Source organism: Gracilinanus agilis, chromosome 2, assembly GCF_016433145.1.
Source record: "Gracilinanus agilis isolate LMUSP501 chromosome 2, AgileGrace, whole genome shotgun sequence".
Taxonomy (NCBI): Eukaryota; Metazoa; Chordata; class Mammalia; order Didelphimorphia; family Didelphidae; genus Gracilinanus; species Gracilinanus agilis.
Window position 1 is genome coordinate 689,630,836 of NC_058131.1, and position 5,402 is coordinate 689,636,237.

At 41.0% G+C, this 5,402-nt stretch overlaps 1 protein-coding gene across 1 annotated transcript in view; it reads right to left on the bottom strand.

The window, feature by feature from the left end:
- Positions 1 to 243, bottom strand: part of CIB2 (calcium and integrin binding family member 2) — a 23,516-nt gene extending 23,273 nt beyond the window's left edge. Inside the window, exon 1 of the mRNA XM_044662891.1 lies at positions 209 to 243. The gene's annotated coding sequence lies outside the window, so the exon portion shown is untranslated. The remainder of the gene's footprint in view (positions 1 to 208) is intronic.
- Between the last annotated feature and the right edge of the window lie 5,159 nt (positions 244 to 5,402).

Genomic DNA, 5,402 nt, shown 5'->3' on the forward strand with positions numbered 1-5,402 from the left:
CTCTCTCTCTCTCTCTCTCTCTCTCTCTCTCTCTCTCTCTCTCTCTCTCTCTCCCTCCCTCCTCTCTCCCCCTCTCTCTTCCCAGCTTAGAATGGAAAGGGCAAGTGGGTTCCCTAGGTTTTACTGGGTGAGTATGACATCCAGTGTCCAGCCAGTGACCATATACTACATGATGAAAAGAGAAGTGACAAGAGATTAATTTGCTTACTTGAGGATGTCATTCCGATTGAAAAAGGAACAGTCCTGTTAAAGAGGAAAAAAATTGGGTTAGTTGGAAGCATTCAATTACTTTGAGATCTCTGAAATAATAATAATAATGATAATAATAGCTTTTTATAACATTAAGTTTTGAGAAGCACTTTACACATATTATTTCATTGGATTCATGAAACAACATTAGGCGGCAGATACCATTATTATCCCCATCTTTACAAATATTGAAACTGAGGATGACACTGATTAAGTGACTTATCCAAGGCACTTAGTGCTAGTCAATGTCTGAGGATAGATCTGAACTCATGTCTTCCTGACTTCCAAGTCCAATGCTCTGTCTGCTGTGGAACTTAGCAGCCCTTTCCTATCTAGGGCAGACTGCCTGAACCAAGAGGTAATAGTTACATATGTTGGGATGAAGATAGGAGGAATGGAACTGAATTACTTCTTTTTCTTTTAATATACAAATGCCACAGAGACAACATGTGGTACCCATTTCACCCACAGGGAAAGCTTGGATTTTTCTTCTTCATAGACTAAAACCTTGGGAATGGAGAATGTGGTGCCTCCAACTCTGTGATGATTCAGTCAGACAGATTGTCAGAACTGGGAAGGCTTTAGAATTTGTGTATTCTAAATGCTTTCTTGGACAGAGCAGGAAACTGAGGATCAGAGAAAAATCTTGGCTTGTCCAAGGTCACACCAGTAGTTGGAAGAGGAACTGGGATGAGAATCAGAGGATCCTGTTTTAAATCCTGCTTCTGACCCTTACTACTTGTGCAAACTTGGGAAAGTCATTTAACCCTGATCAGAATCAGTTTCCTCATCTGAAAAATATGGTGGTTAGACTAACTGGTCTCTGAAGGTCTCTTCCAGCTCTAAATCGATGACTTCGTGTTCCCGTGACTCACAGGACAATGCTCTTCACGGCGATGCTAAAAATGAAGAGGATGGAAATGAGGAGCATCTGCTAACAAATTAATGTTGTGCAATTGATAACTAAGCTAATTAAGTAAATAAGGTGTCCTAATTTATGGTTTGAGGACTTCTAGGACTCTCTCTTTCTCCAGGGAATTTTTTTTAAAGGACACTTGGTAATCCTAGAGGGATGGAAGAGTTCCCTGTCCATCCTCTTAGGTTTCATCTGCTTGGGGCTCAAATATCCCAGTTCCCTGGCCTGCCCTCAAACCCATCCTACTGGCAGATAGTGTAGCAAGAGTCTAGTTACTTGGCCGGGGAGCAGATGGTACTCCCGGTTCATATTGTCCATGGAAGTCCAAGTGAGGTAGTTAACTCTGTTCTTTCTACCCTAGTAGGGCACCTTACTTTCCTTAATACCCAACACAGTGCTTATTAGCACATAGTAGGCACTTACTCAATGCTTTCTGATTGATTAGTCAAGCTGCCATTTTAAATTAGAAATTAAATTAAATTCTTTTTTTTTAAATTAAGGTATCCATATTAAAATCAGAGTTGTCCATGCAAGAGAGATTATGAATCTTGGTACATCACAAAGAACACTGACTCTTCAGTGGGAAGACCTAGGTTCAAATCCTGCCTTTGACCACTTAGTACAAAGTCATTGTATGACTTTGGGTAAGACAATCCACCTCCTTAGTTTCTTCATCTATAAAGTGAAAGAGTTGAATGAGATGACCTCTGATGTCCTGTCCACTTCTGGATTTATGATCCCTAAACGAGGGCTGTGTCCTCCCCTTCCTCTCTTCTCTGATCCACCCTGTTCTGCATCCCTGCAATATCTTCCCTCTCTACTTGCCTTTTGAATGCCTCCCTAGACTTTAACTTTCAATTCAGATGCCCAAAGGTATGGTTCCTCCTGGACCTCTAGTCCATCCCTTCTCTGCCAAGAAGCAGGGTTCGGTCACTGTATCTATCAGAGTTCCTAAGTTTTTAAAAAGTTTTTTCTTTTACATTATTATACAATCTAACTCAATGGCATCCTCTTCCAAGGAGCCTTTCCTGATCCTCCCCCTCAGATCGTTTCCCTTAGATTTTATGTAGTTTTTTTGAATTATACCTTTTTGGTACATCTAAAATTGGGGTCATCTAGGTGGGTCATATGGATAAAGAGCCAGGCCTAGAGACAAGAGGTCTTGAGTTCAAATCTGACTTCAGACACTTCCTTGTTATGTGACGTTGAGCAAGTCAATCAATACATGGTATTGATTCTAAAATGGAAAGTAAGGGTTTTAAAAATAAAATAAAACAAAACATAGTGTTGTATATTCATGCCCACTGTTTTCGTGTCTTATTGTCCCACTAGACTGTAAGCTACACGAGGACAATGACCGTGTCTTCTAGGATTTGTATCTCTTCCAGTGGAGTCCTGTACACTCAGTGAATTCTCAGTCAATGGTTTTTGAATGGACGGAGACAACAGCAGGAAACGTTCTAATAAAAAGGAAAGTTACCTTCACTTTTAAAAACATATTTTCCATGATTGGTGATACAGACTCTAAACGACCACCCTAGTGCAAATATCAATAATATGGAAATAGGTCTTGATCAATGACTCATGTAAAACCCAGTGGAATTGCACGTTGGCTATGGGAAGGGGTGGTGGGAGAAGGGAGGGAAAGAACATGATTCATGTAACCATGGAAATTTTTTAATGATTAATCAATAAAATAAAAATAAATTTAAAAAACATATTTTCCAGCTCACTTTTTTTATCATCCTCTAAAATCACTCCTAACTAAAGTCCTCTCATTTCCATATCATCATATCATCACGGATCTGGGATTGGAAGGAATTTCTCTAGTCCAGCTAGACTTCAGATCTTTTGGTCTCAGGCAAAAGAGGGCAAAGCCCAAGACTCCATTGAGCAAAGCTCTGGAGACATGGCAGGCAAAAAGCTTGAGACTCTATTAAGCTTTGCTCAATGGAGTATCAGGCTTTGTCCTCCTGTCTTCAGGACCCTTTTATACTCATAAAAATTATTGAAGAATTTCCCCCCAAAAAGAGCTTTTGTTTATGGGGATCATATATGTATATTTCCATATTATAAGTTAAAACATCTTAGTATCATTACAAAAACAGTTTTGACCACATGGACCTCCTCAAAAGGTCTTGGGGTTCCAAGGTTCTTTGGAGCACACTTTGAGAACCACTGATGTGGTCAAACCACCTAATTTTACGGATGAGGAAGTCTAGTGCTAAGAAGGCTAAGTGGCTTTGTCCAGGGCCACATAGATTATAATCATCAGGGGTGGGAGTTGAGGGTAGGTCCTCCAACCTCATGGTGGTAACCCTGGGCTCTGGAAGGCTGTGCCAACAAGAAGGACAAGTTTTGAAAAGTCCTCTCCAACATGGAATGGCTTTGCATGTGGACCCACTATGTGTTTTTATCTGAGAGCCTTGCTAACCACAAAACACACTTCAACAGAAATCGTACACCAGGGGATGTATTGGTTTTGGTTGCAATCGCTCATGAAGATCATCATTTACTGATGAATTGTCAAATGATTTGGAGATGGAAGGGTCCTTACAGATGATCAAGTCTCATCCTTTCATTTTATAGAGAAAGATATCAAGGCCCAGACCAAGGCCACACTGTTAAGGGGCAGAGCTAGGATCAGAACTCAGGAACACCATTTCCAACTTTCCACCATAGCAATCTGCATGAGACATGCTCAGAAATTCATCCAGGGGGGCAGAGGGAGTCCCCACACCAGCCTCTAAAGCAGAGACATCAAACACATGTCAAATACATGGCGTATAACACTCCCAAGTAAGACCCAATCCAGATTAAATGTAGTTCCAATCTGATTTTAATATTGATACCTTAATTAAAAAAAAGTATATAAACACAAGGTTAAGTCACAGGTGGCCCACAGGAGTCCTTGCATACACTTTGATGGTTCCTACTCCTATTTCTGTTTGATATCACTACCCTGAAATAGCAGAGGGTGTCTGGTGATTAATAATAATAACAATAACATCTGATATTGCCCTAAGGCTTTCTGAGCACTTTTCAGGACAGGTATTAGTATTATTCTCATTTGACAGAGCAGGAAACTCCCAAAGTTGGGAAGTCAATAGCCTAAGGTGACCCAGCTGAGCCTCCCATTCAGATCTGCCCCTAGTGCTAGGTTCTTTCCACTGACCCACGATGTCTGATGCAAAAATAGGGAAAATAAGCATCCAGGTATAAGAGATGGTCTGAAAAGCTGGGAAAAGGAAGCAGAGGAAGGGTTCAGGGTTCCAAACTCCAGTTTGTGTAGGTGCCCATTCCTACAAACCACAGCATAACCCACACCAAGATGCTTTGGGGAAACAGCCTTATTCCTCTTAGCTGCTTGTGTACTTCTGAAACCACCTTTATTCTAATATACTCTATTCTATATATAATATATATATATATTGTTATGAAGGTTAAGGTCCTGTTATTAGTCAATTCAGTGGAGCCCTGATATTCAATTAAAGTTTGGAGGTTTGAGGTTGATTTGAAACCACTGCCTGAAAGCTCCACTGAAAGGTGATGGAATTCTGTGCCAGGCTAGATGCCCTAGTAGCAGTTCCCTTAGCTATCAGTTGGCCTTGATGAACTAGGAAGTTGATCTTGACTTCCTGAGACCTTAATAATGTTTATAATCCAAGCACAAGCGTGATCTTAAAGCGACTGGATCAGCTAGGCTTGATTCCATGATCTGACTACGATATCAAAAGATGATGACTTGTCCTCGATAAGGTAGGCTACCGGCTTATTAGTAAAAGGCTGTCTGAGGCTTGTAGATTTAACTGGGTTTATTGGATAGATTGAAGGAAAGGGAAACTGGGAGGTGGGAGAGGGGGAAATAGGTGAACCCTATTGAAACTTTTAGCCTATAATAAGTACAATAAACTATGATGATATCTAAGCAGAAAGTTGGCCTAGGTGCTGAGTCCTGGAGACTTTGAGAGTCTCCCCTGGTTCAGAAGCTATTATTTTTTTTAAACCCTTAACTTCTGTGTATTGACTCCTAGGTGGAAGAGTGGTAAGGGTGGGCAGTGGGGGTCAAGTGACTTGCCCAGGGTCACATAGCTGGGAAGTGTCTGAGGCTGGATTTGAACCCAGGACCTCCCATCTCTAGGCCTGACTCTCAATCCACTGAGCTACCCAGCTGCCCAGAAGCTATTATTGATGAATTAATCTTGTTGAATGATTAAGGCTCAGTTGCCTCATCTAT